Genomic DNA, 12421 nt, shown 5'->3' on the forward strand with positions numbered 1-12421 from the left:
CGCCGTTAATTCACTGGATATGTCGCCCTGAAGCAGGATGTTTAAATTTTGGATCATATATTGTACTGATAGGAAGTATTTTATCGATACAATTATGAGTTTATTTGATTAAAATATCTAACGTAGTGTCTAGTCACCAAACGAATTAGTAGATCAGCCGTGAACAATGGCAGTAATTTGTATAATAACAAAGGATAAGCCAAATATAGCAGAATGACTCATCGGCTAGCGGGAGGTTGTGTCTAATTATCAAAAGCGAAAGAAATATGAAAGATCCTAGTTTGTAGGACTTGTTGACAATCAATGTCAACAATTTTTTCGTTTGGTCCATAGAATGTTTTGAGTGGGCTGTATTTCGACACACGACAAAATTGATAACGTAAATAAATCTTATATATTTGTTTCAAGAAATGATAGCTTGTTTGTGAGCGGTATCTTTAGACAGGTTGTTGAAAACTGGATGTTAATTCGGATTTTATATGTTCAATAACTTCGCATGAGTATTTTAGTCAAATCTAGCACGAATCGAACAGGTGAAAACAATCTATACGGCGTTCGTGCTGAGGTGGTATGGTGATAGGTGCGTAAGGAACTACTCTTGGTGTTTTTAACGAACAATAGCTTATTTAGAACTAATCAACAATCAGAGTTAACAATTAACAATTAACAATTACACTTAACAGACAATTGGTAACAACTAACAAATAACGATAGACACCGAGAGATCATTCGACGCGTTGCTATGCAAATAATACCGAGGAGTTACGCATTTAATGGCGTAAGACAGACTGCCTGTGCTTTTGTTTCGGATCGCGCAGATTCTTCCCTTCGTAGCCCATCGATATCGTAGCTCTTCCGAGCTGTATGCTCTTCCGAGAATTCGGCGGAAAGAGTGTGAAGATATCGATGGTACATTGGGCACGTCGGTGTTGCGCTTTGGCGGCGTCGCGCTTTGCATCCGGAGCCGTTGAAAAGTTCCGTGGCCCGTGCCGCCACAGTGCTTGGCAGGCTTTTATTTTGTTTACCTAGTGGATCGGTATGATAGAGTTCGAGACATGTGGAAAGTACGGCTTCCAGGCAAGCAGGGGCTGATTCAGCGCATTAAAATAAGAAGAAAATTTCGTATAAACGTTTTCGAGTAGACGCTTGCTTTGTGTCACAGTACTTTCTTACCTATCTTTAGAGAAATTACTCGAATCGATCAGTTCCAGTTTCTACGGAAACGCGAATGCGTCGCGTCATAGATCGTCCATCTTGTTCGAACAGCTTACACGAATTTGTCGAAAATTTTGATCGTCACGTCAACTAACGTTTTATAAGTAAGAGATTTTAAACGCCCCCGTATTTAATAATCGAACGGATTCGGATCCGAAGAGCGTATTGGTCCGGAAATAAGGCCAGCACGATTTATCTATTTTCCAAGAAATCGTTCATCTGTGTAATGTTTAGCATCGCAAAATAAGCTATAAGCGGAACGTATGGTCATATTAGGCATATTATGTTATATAAAATTTTCTTCTTATTTCAGTATTCAGAATCAACCTCTGCCATATTTTCCACGTGTTCTGATTCACCTTGTATAATATATAAGAATGATAATTGCAAATATATTTGTATAATAACTCTATGATAAGCGCTTAATAATACATACAGTGAACTTGTAGAGAGTAACGTTTGCTGACTGTCGGAGGCACATTGTTGCTGTCTATGCAAAGACAAGTGCCCATTTCTTGTCGAAGAACTCCAGTCAATTCTAGCGTTTCACCCACATAAGTTTTCAACGCTGAAACATGAAAATATATAGTCGTTATTTTTTAGCTTTGCCTCTATTTGATCTTCATCTTATCTGCTTACGCGCTTAATAATAGAACTAGGTTTGGTCTACGTAAAAAGTAACTTCTTTTTATTAAGACTCATATTTATTAAGATTTAATAAGATACAATTTATTAAGATACATGTAACGAAAGGCAGGAAGTAGTAACATTTTACGTGAATTTGCATGGATCGAATATGCTGATGTGCTTACGAATAAGAGAGTATTGATCGATAATTATTAAAGCCAATTGTTTGTGACATGGGAATAAGCAAAAGTCATTTTTAAGTTTAAAGATCTTTAGTTTAGTATTGAAATGTGTTTAATGTATTTTAGCAAAAGTAGATAAAATAGGAATATTAAAAAGTTGTGTTTGGAAGACAAAATTTGACAAAAATGATGCATATACAAATGCTATCTGTGGTCATTAATATATTTTTTCGTTATCGACAGAACATTTTCCCTTGATTTTATTGACATACTGGATTAATCACTTCTTTAAGTTACTCGTTCTTGAAACAACATCAAAATCGTATATTGTTTCGTGCTAAAAAATCTACTAAATCCATTGACAGTGAAACGATATTTCGTATACGGTTCTTACAAGAATTATTATTATTTAAGACTTAGGAAAACGTATATACAGTAGCCACGCACACTGTGCGTATTTCTGGCGCGCGTTTCCGTTCAGTGACAGTACTTCGGCGGACTGGATTGCCGAAGCGAAAGGGTTAAAAAAATACGATAAAATCACATGTAGCTCTCTATTTGTCTAGTCGCTTTTGTAGCAATATCACTATGTCCTCTGACATACTTGAGGTTTCTTACAATTCATAAATTAAATGAACAACTGTGCAAGCGAAATCGCTGCTGTAGAATCCCCGCTTCTGTAGAATCAGTCGTATGGATTTCAAAATTTAGTGTGTCGCCGGGATTAGCGTTATCCAAAGTACGCCACAGGAATAGAACATAAAGATATTTCTCAAAATTTGTTATTGCTGGTATGATATTGCTGAAATACAAGGCTGCAGTTTCGTAATGTCGTCAAAACATTCAGTTCTTTTTTGGTCAGTCACTTTTCGCGTGCTTTGTATTGCTCTGTCGGATTTGAAAGTTTCTATTACGATAGCGGATGGTGCGAAAGACGCAAGTTTCTAGTATTTTAGAGATGTCTGAACGTCAGCTGCGTGATTATGTAACAAAAAATGGAGATATCCACTGAAATATTTTAACACGCAAGAGATTTCATGTTAAGACAATACACGCAAAGTAAATACACACGAATATAATAGTATATCCCTTTCGATGTCATTCGATTTTTGTATCATTCATTTTTTCCCCGATATATTTGAGCGATTCGAGATAAACAGGATACACTTCTAAACAATTTCTCTCAAAAGTGGCAGGAATTAATATTTTTTTATTCTGAAAACAAATAACTCTGGAAATATTGAAAATGTAAAAGAATAGGAAGCTTAAAATCCGTTCACTTGTCGATGCAATGAGCAGAACTATACATATTTGCGATAATAAGAAGATAAAGTATCTCTAATGATACTTTTAATACATCAAAAGGCAAATACTATAAAAAGATTCGACGCGCTCTTTGAATACAGCTACTATCAAGATGTATAAACATTAGAACACATAATTAGCCTAGATCGTGTCGAAGTAGTAAGTACGTATGTACTTTTGACGAATTTTTAAATTCAAAATTCTTTTGAAATCACGTTTAAAATACAGTTATTCTTAGAATATGATTTAAAATATAATCTTCTTTTTACTTTTTGCGTAATTTATTACGCAAATCATTACTAAAGAAAGTTACTTTCCAGTTGTGTTACAAAGTAATCCACTTTGTATACAGGTATGTAATAAATTGCCAGAAACTTTGATGAGAACGAACTTTTTATTAAAAAAAGTGACATCTTTCATGTATGATTTCCTCTTCAATCTAATATTTGCTTGGTAGTAGTATATCAAATATTTTTGAGCTAAAAGTAAGTAATAAATATTCGGTAGGTTTATATGCGGAATGCATAAATAATTGTTATGAGTATTGAAAGTATTACATTTTTCTGTCTAAATCGTTTCGGTTCAATTTGGAAAATCTTATTCTGCGTGTGCAATTAATACCAGCAGCATGTCAACTCTAAAGTTTCATATCACGAAAAGAGTTTATGCAAAAGACGAATAAGAGTTAAGTTTGACATCGAGTAAAGAAAACCCAATTTGAAATTGATCTAACAGTGTTTTTCTAAATTATTTCTAGGTATTGTTCAATTTGTTCTTTTCTCAATATTGTTGGATTTAATTAACGCAGCGTCATATTTACGCTAATATCTGCTTGTTAAGCATAATTTTAATATATAATAACATGATCTATAACTCTTTACAATTTATATTTTATCATGGCATATGTTTTAGAATATTCTCCGGCTTCTTGTAATTTTTATTCATACCTATTCCACGTGTATCATGTTCTCTTTATTAACTTGAAACGTTTTACACGCACAGGTGTACGCGAGTACTATCAATTACACGTACATACAGAACTTCCTCAAGCTAATATTATCAACTCTAGAGCTATTAATAAATGTTCATAAAGGGGATACTTCTTCACGACATGTAGTTTAATAGTTTATTAACACATTGACTGCCACGCGTGTTTTCAAAAAAATCTGCGTCAGGCCACGCGTACAGCAGTACCAAGCGTTCTCTGCTAGGTGCTCCTATCGATATTTTAGTAATGCGAATCGCTCAAGTGGTGGTCTCAAGAATGATCTTTCGTTTCGCTTGTTCGCTACATTAAAACCGCTAGCTGTTGTCGAATATAACGAAGGAAAGTGTGGTATAGATTATTCCGATCAAATGGTTTCTTATGCCACCACAATTAGAAAAGGAATCAAATGGTACAGAAAACGTGGCATTCAATTCCTTCTGGGAATTTCTGTTGTAAACGCTTTGACGGTTCACAAAATTGCAACAAGGAAAAATATAAATATTGGAATATTTAGACAATTACTAGTTGCAAAATTATTAGGGTTGTCTAAAAATACGAAGAATCCTTGTCTTCGACAGAGTCAGCACAATATCGCCGTTCGGAAAAATGATTCCGGAAGAAGCATTAGACGCGCGTGCAAACTATGTTATGCAAGTAAAAGACGTCGAATGGACCGAACAAAGGCACAAAAGAATTTGAAGAAAACAACAACTTCTTGTCCAAATTGTCCCGACCAACCTCAGCTATGTATAGAATGTTTTTCTTTATTTTATTTTTATTTTATATTTTTTATTTTATAACAATTTTTATTTACAACGTATTACAACGTATTTTTATTTTATAACAATTCAACAGTTTTATTATTATGAAATATCTTTTCAAATACCTACGACGATCCTTAGCAAGTAGTCAAATAAGCGACACCCGAATATGGGTTACGCGGCCTGACCAGAAACTTTGCTGACACCCGAATGCGGGTGTCGTGGTAGTCAACGTGTTAATAAATGTTCTTCAGTAAATTATTAATTTGAATTAAAATACTGGTGGAACTAATATACCTAATTTTGTTTTTATCATGTATTGTTTATGTAGATAGCTTGCTGAAAAAATTGTGCAGGAACGAATCGCGTAACAAAGTACAGTGCATTCGAGATGTAACATTTCAGTGCAAATAATAAATTATTTTCAAACAAATAATCAAAATTTTTATTTAAATCTTCTCGAGATTTTTACGTATTACAAGACAATTGTTATTTTATAAATTCAGAAACATAGTTATATCCACTGTATATACTACGTACATATATGTATAAAATATATGATTTTTTAGGAATATCTCTCTACTTTAAACTGTTACTAGCAAAAATACTTTGCAAGTAGCATTCTTATATGTTGGATTACAAGCTATTTCAATTAGCCTTGTAGTGAATATACTGTACAATATTTGTAATTTTAGCGAATGTCGTGATATTGTTCTGTAGGAGTACCAAAACATAGTTATCTTCTATTAGCAAATAAAATTCTATTTTTGATGAAATTTAGTAAAAAATATTAAAGTATCCGAGGAACAATTTCTTTTGCCTGCAAAAGTCACTTTGAGCAGGTGAAATCGAATCCTCAAGATTTTGATTAACTTGTGATGATCCGAGATACAGTAAAACTTTGCATCGCTCTATTGAAAAATATTCGTGCGCTAGGAATAAATCTCGAGTAAATAATGAGTTTGCTATTTTAAAGATAAAACCTGTAACAGGCATTACATGTAAGAAATACAATGCGGGCAAAATAACAGCTCACTTAACACTTCTGTTAATTTCTAAATACATAGGATTTTTCACCAGATATTAGCGCTTTTATTGGAACAAACAAATGAAAATGAACAATTCCGTGTAACATATTTCGGAGCCATATTGATCTGATATGTCAAACATATACATTGATATTTCGAAAATTAAAAATTATTTTCTAGAGTTGACATGTTGTTTTTCAGGTAAGTAAAATGTTTTTTAATGTACACTATATCTAATTTATTAAGTGTAATTACTAGTTATTTGCCCCACTTTTATAATTTCCTTTGTATATTATATACATTATAATCTAAAACGTATTTGTTCAACGTATTTGTCGTCCAATACCGATGATTTAGTCATAGACCGAATTTCTTTTACCTGTAAGTTCAATATTTTGGCAACTGAGACTAAATTAGAAGGTGTCCGTTTAATTTTTCTTCTACCTTTTCCCATAGAAAAATGTTTGAAAGTCCAAAACAGAAAAGAGAGAAATGGTCAGAGGAGAACATGAATGGGGCTTCGAAGCTACTCTTCAAAAATAAAATGGCCCAAAGACAGGTCACTGAAGCTTTCAATGTTTCAAAAACGACGAATGTGAAGTCTGGGCACACGTCGAATGCGCAGATCAAGAAAATATTAAGTATTTTCCATACGATATACATAATAATCAAATTTGAATAAGAATATGTATACTGACATCTAGAGGACTTTTTAAAACATTATTAACCATTTAGAGCAAAAGATCAAATAATTAAATAATTGATCGGTACTGGACGACAATTTTTCGTTTCCTACAAATTCCGACATTACTATTCTTGCACATTGTTAATTCGTCAATTCGTATTATTGAATTTCATAAAATTAATTTTCCTACTTTTATCAAGTTCCATTTGTGCTATAAAGTCACTTTGTAAATTCTCACTTTTATCAACTCTAGCACAAGGTACCGTGCGACTCTCCCCTGCATCTTAATTTGTATGTGATTCGAAATCCAAATTATTCGATATTTTTCATACCAAACTACGATAAAGATTCTTAACAACTTCTGCAAGATTACCTATACTAGCATTTATGACGTTCCTGTCTCACAAGATCAATAACCAAGCCTTTTCCTCGATTCTTTTTCTCTGATGAAACGTTAAATAGTTTTCTTCCTTCTTTCTGTCCGGATGAATTTTATCTTTTTCGTAGGTCATTGATATCTGGTCGCTTTTTTAAATTACTTTTTCCGTAGTTTTCATGTCACAATAAAGAGATTAAAAAATGCTGGATCAAAATTCTTAATGCTTTTCTCACCCACTCCGTACTGTTATCTTTCTGTTCATGTTCAAAATAGCGAATAGAGGTACATATAGAGGCGAATACTTCTGTGTTTAGTCTATTGACACCCCCTCCCTCTCGCCCCTTGATGAGGTTGACTCGTGTTAGATTACAATATCAGTTTGCCTAACAATCAGAACTACATGGAATTTTGGGGATATACAGGCTGAGTCTTCAACAGCAAACCACCTGAATAATTCTTTCAATTTTTTGAGACGCAGGGAAATGTTTGAAACAAAAGTTGTTTGGTTTCGAGGAGGCTATTACGCGATGGAAAAAGTTTTTCTCAGATGGACGCGTTTACGAGTTTTAAAGAACACTTTAATAGGCTTCGTTTTTTCTTTTAAGTGTAGCCGTGTAGTTTTGAATACCTATTTGTCCCATTGTTGCTCTTTTGAAGACGGATTTAAATATCGCGGTCATTTAAGGTCACTCAAGGTCATAAAACGTAGTAAAATAGTCCAATCGAACGTAATGTTTCAATATTCCGAAACAAAGGAAAATGGATTTACCATTTTCAAGATAAGCGGCCCGTTTATAAAACACCATTAAACTAGGAGACGCAATCAATTGGAGAAAAGATAAATTTTCTGTGACTACTTATCGTACTCGAATTCGACTCTACATCTTCGTTACTTTGTCGAAATTGCTATGTATAATAATTATTAATTATGAATAACGAAAGAAATCCTTAACCGAAAAATACTTCGTTATTCAGTATTCGTTGTTTAATATAATTATAAAACACCAATCAATAATAACACAGGTACTTCACAGTGAGATATTTGAATTATTCATCTAATATAAAGAATAAGAATTTTGGAACAAAAAATTAAACGGTTAGTACAAACATTCGATAATTGCACGAAAAAGTCCTCTACGTAGTTACACAGCCGTCGTGTCCACTTTGAGAAGGACAGATTTCCCTGAGGTATCGCGGAAATTTGGCGGTCCATTGCGATCGAGCAGTGTAACATGATCCAATATTATCAGTTATCGTTGAGACAATGTATCCGAGTAATCATTCAAAACTGAAAATTGCCTTATTTTAGGCTTTTTAAAATTAAATTTCCACTAACGCATTTGTAGGATTTCCCCGACTAAAATAAGATCAAACATGATATAATATGAATAATATTTAATTATCAATTATTAAGTAAGCAAATATGTTCCAAATTTTATCGTGTTTGGTGTCATTTTAACCAGTAAAACGCGAGAAACATATTAGCAAAAATTTCATTGATCAAAAATCGCAAATAAGAATCTTTCAACTTATCGCCAGTCTTTAACGAGGCTCTCTTTCTCTTTCATTCGCGTTGTCAATTTTGAGGAATAGAGTCGTTCCTACGTCTCCATAATTGTAACGTTTCAGTCCCGATTTTTGTGCAATTATCGAATGTAATTATTAAAATTGTATACACGACATATTACAAACATTGAATCGAATCTTCTTCTGCAAAACGTTATCGAACACGAAAAAACGAACACGAATAATCGAATCGAAAATTACTAAACGATCGGCTGTTGGATAAGTGTTTACTAAGAATCTGACTAAGTACACTCTCTTAAATGCAAATGACTCATTGAACTTTTTTGATATTAACTTTTTAATGAACGGCAATCCTCGAATAAAATCTTACTCAAACTGATAACATTAACAAAATATTTAAAAAATGTCAAAATCGGCGGTATCTCCTTTTTTTGTAAATATTTACCGGCTATTGAATCCATTGATTCTCGATTGCCTTATCTGTTTGCTTGTGTATATCTTTTATATATACATAGATGGATACACAAATAAGTTTCGTCTATGGCGAGATCAATTTAGCCACCTGAGTAACCAGCTATCTTTCGAATCAACAGATACAATACCGATACAATGATACGACATGCGATGTACATACTCGAAACGTTACAGATTGAATCAATGAATTAATGAATTAATGAAGAGTAACTGCTAATCATTGGTAGGATACACGCTTGTTAAAGATCGAAGATGTCCGTGAATTAATTAGCTTTGAAATTAAAAGGTTAGGTACGTGGGAGATTTTGCGTTTGAGGAAAATTATTCGAAGATAGCAATATGGTTGATGATACGGAAGTGTAGGGGTAATAGGGTGAATGCAACGAGCAATGTATAATAAACAACTGATAATTGGTAATAATGTATAAATAATTCGTAACGATTAAGAATAGAAGCAGATAGTAATATTTAATTAGAACCCATGTTTTTTGTTTCAACTTCCAATTTATGTTCCTTTGATAGCAAAAACTAAAATAGAATTGATTATAATAAATTTTGAATATAGGAGATTGAAAATTGAAATGGTTTATCAATTGGGCTGATTTCAAACTAATCTCGTAAAAAAGTTGTAAAGAGGAGAAATATAGCTTTAAGAAATACGCAATTAGTCGAGTGTTTACGGTACGTGCCAATAACAAGACAAGCTTTTGACTTTTGGAGAAGTCGACTGTAACAAAAATATATTATATTATATTATATTATATATTATATTATATATTATAGCTATAATTTTAGCAGATACTGTTTATCTATTTCGTTTTGCGTGTATTAACGTTCTCATGGTGTATCGTATAGTAATTAATGCATCAGATTATATACATATCGGTGTTTGTAGGTAACACGTTATACAGAGTGGAGAAGCAGCATCAAATTGTCACGATTGCGAAATAAAATGAGTGAACGGCTGGTGAACGAGCAAAATACTCGTACAATAACAAGTGAATGTAAAGGGAGCTCTAAATTCCAAGAAATTCCATTTTATCAGCCGAACAAAATGTATAATCTGATAACGTTTTGAGGATAGTAAGTTAGGCAGGCGAAAAAAATAGGTGTTAACGATCAAGTATAACAGATACAGTAGTAAATATTCAACAATTTTTCAACCGTAATGTATTTATACACAAATCTGCGTACTTTGTATCAAAGTTTCTGTTGAAAATGACAACGTGAGTTCGTGCTCGCCATCCATATGCAGATGCGTTAGTGATAAGAAATAGTAACTAGAGGATGATGCTAGTTACAATCGATAGATTTAATCGATAGGCTTAAGATGCTTTTTTGTTTTTATCCCTAGTTTTTGTAAGCGTGTGCAATAAAGGCTTTTTTTGGCTCAGAACGGTGTAATAGATTTATCCATTCAATAAAATAATAACTACTCTGATCTTACCTCTGAGTATAGAAATAACAACAGTTTCGATACATATATTTTTATGTACAGCATGTATAAAAAGTGTCAGGGCGTATAAGTGTCCACTAGCGTGATTTCGGAGGATCGGAGCCTCTGGATCGATTGATTCATGCAAAATTTTGTAAAAATTGACGTTTGCTGGCACCGTATGCTACTTAGCACGAGGATCAAATGGAACTTTACTGGGAAAGTATATTTGGATACCATGACGTGCAAGATATTATTCTTGTATATGTAGGATTTCTATACATTTTAATCAATTTACTTTTTTTAATCAATTTAATCCTCATTTTATCAATAAATCCAATTATTTTGCCATCTATCTCTATTACCGACTATCGAATTGTTCGTTGTTCCAAAAATGTGTTGCGCGCAATACTGGGCACTATTAAATAAATTTTCATTTAAATAATTGTTTAAATGTTAAAAGACAGAAATAAATTATTTGCAATTTCAACAAGTTTAGATATATTATTTAAAATAATGAGATTAATTGTTATTTACAAATTTTAGTTTCTATTTATTCTAAAAGAAAGCTAATAAAATCAGAATCTTTGTTTGAAAGTCTTTTTTCACGCAGTAGATAATTCTGTAATAATGTGAAATCACGCTGATTGCTCCATTCTGTTTATCACGGGCTATCCCACCTGCTAACGAAAACTTGTTGTTTTCTCGTTGATGTCACATTGCTTACTTTCTACCTGACTGCGAAATATAAACTTGTTGCGAATAATCTCGATGTAAGACCCAATGAAATTTCAACGTCATTTCTCCAGAAAACGGTTCAATTGCGACTCATAGCTTATTTTGAAAAGTTGGCAAGTTGGTCCTCGCGATGAGTAGACGTTTGTAAAACTGTATCATCCAGAGTTGTAGAATTAGGATGGTCCGGTCAAATAAGTGTATTTTTTATATACTCTGTACATATACAGGCTTTTCCAGAATAATTCCATACCGCCAGACAGGATAAGACGTCAAACAAGAAAAAAAACATTTTTCTTTTCTTCAGCTTATTTTTGCGCGTAAACTTTTTGTATTTAAAGCTAAAGTTTGAAATAGTTGTCGATACTCTGTCACACTGAATGTATTTGATTGTAAGCTAGCTCAAGCAGAAACAAAGCCTTATACAAGAAAACTTCATCCTCTTCCTTTGACTTACTTTTGCATACAGAAAAATCTGCAGTCTAAGTGTGCTATCCTGAGGTTCCTTGATTATACATATCTTTTCTAAATTTTTCGTTTCTGTTAACAAAACTTCCATAAATGATAAAGTGCAGGTATTCCTAAAGGAAAAAAATGTAAAGAAACTAAAATTAACGCCCAAACACCCAAAATTTCAACATTAACCCGCCATATATATATTGTTAAATATGTAAATTCGCACGTTCGTGGGGAGACGCGATCTCGAGGAAGTGCGCCAACGGGAATCGTAAATTCCCGTTACGATTGACTAATCGACGCCACGAATCGTTCAATCCCTTATTTCTTTTGGGATAATGAGGGTAGTTAACATGAAGAGAACGCTGCTATTAACAGATTATTATATATGTCGGAGATGAAAGGAAAACCGGAGCCTTCCCTTTGCAATTTTGAGGAAGCCTTCTAATGCTTTAGCCTAGATTTTATCATAACTGTAATTAAGCAATTGTCATTTGTAATTGTTTGACATTTGTGAAAGCGAAAGTGGGTTCGAGGTGACAACTGGTCGCCGAACGTAGCCACGGTCACGGGATAAACGTTTTGCCTGACGAAGGTGTGGATCGGTTGTATTGTTCTCCCTAG

This window comes from Bombus vancouverensis, unplaced genomic scaffold (assembly GCF_051014615.1).
Source record: "Bombus vancouverensis nearcticus unplaced genomic scaffold, iyBomVanc1_principal scaffold0030, whole genome shotgun sequence".
Taxonomy (NCBI): domain Eukaryota; kingdom Metazoa; phylum Arthropoda; class Insecta; order Hymenoptera; family Apidae; genus Bombus; species Bombus vancouverensis.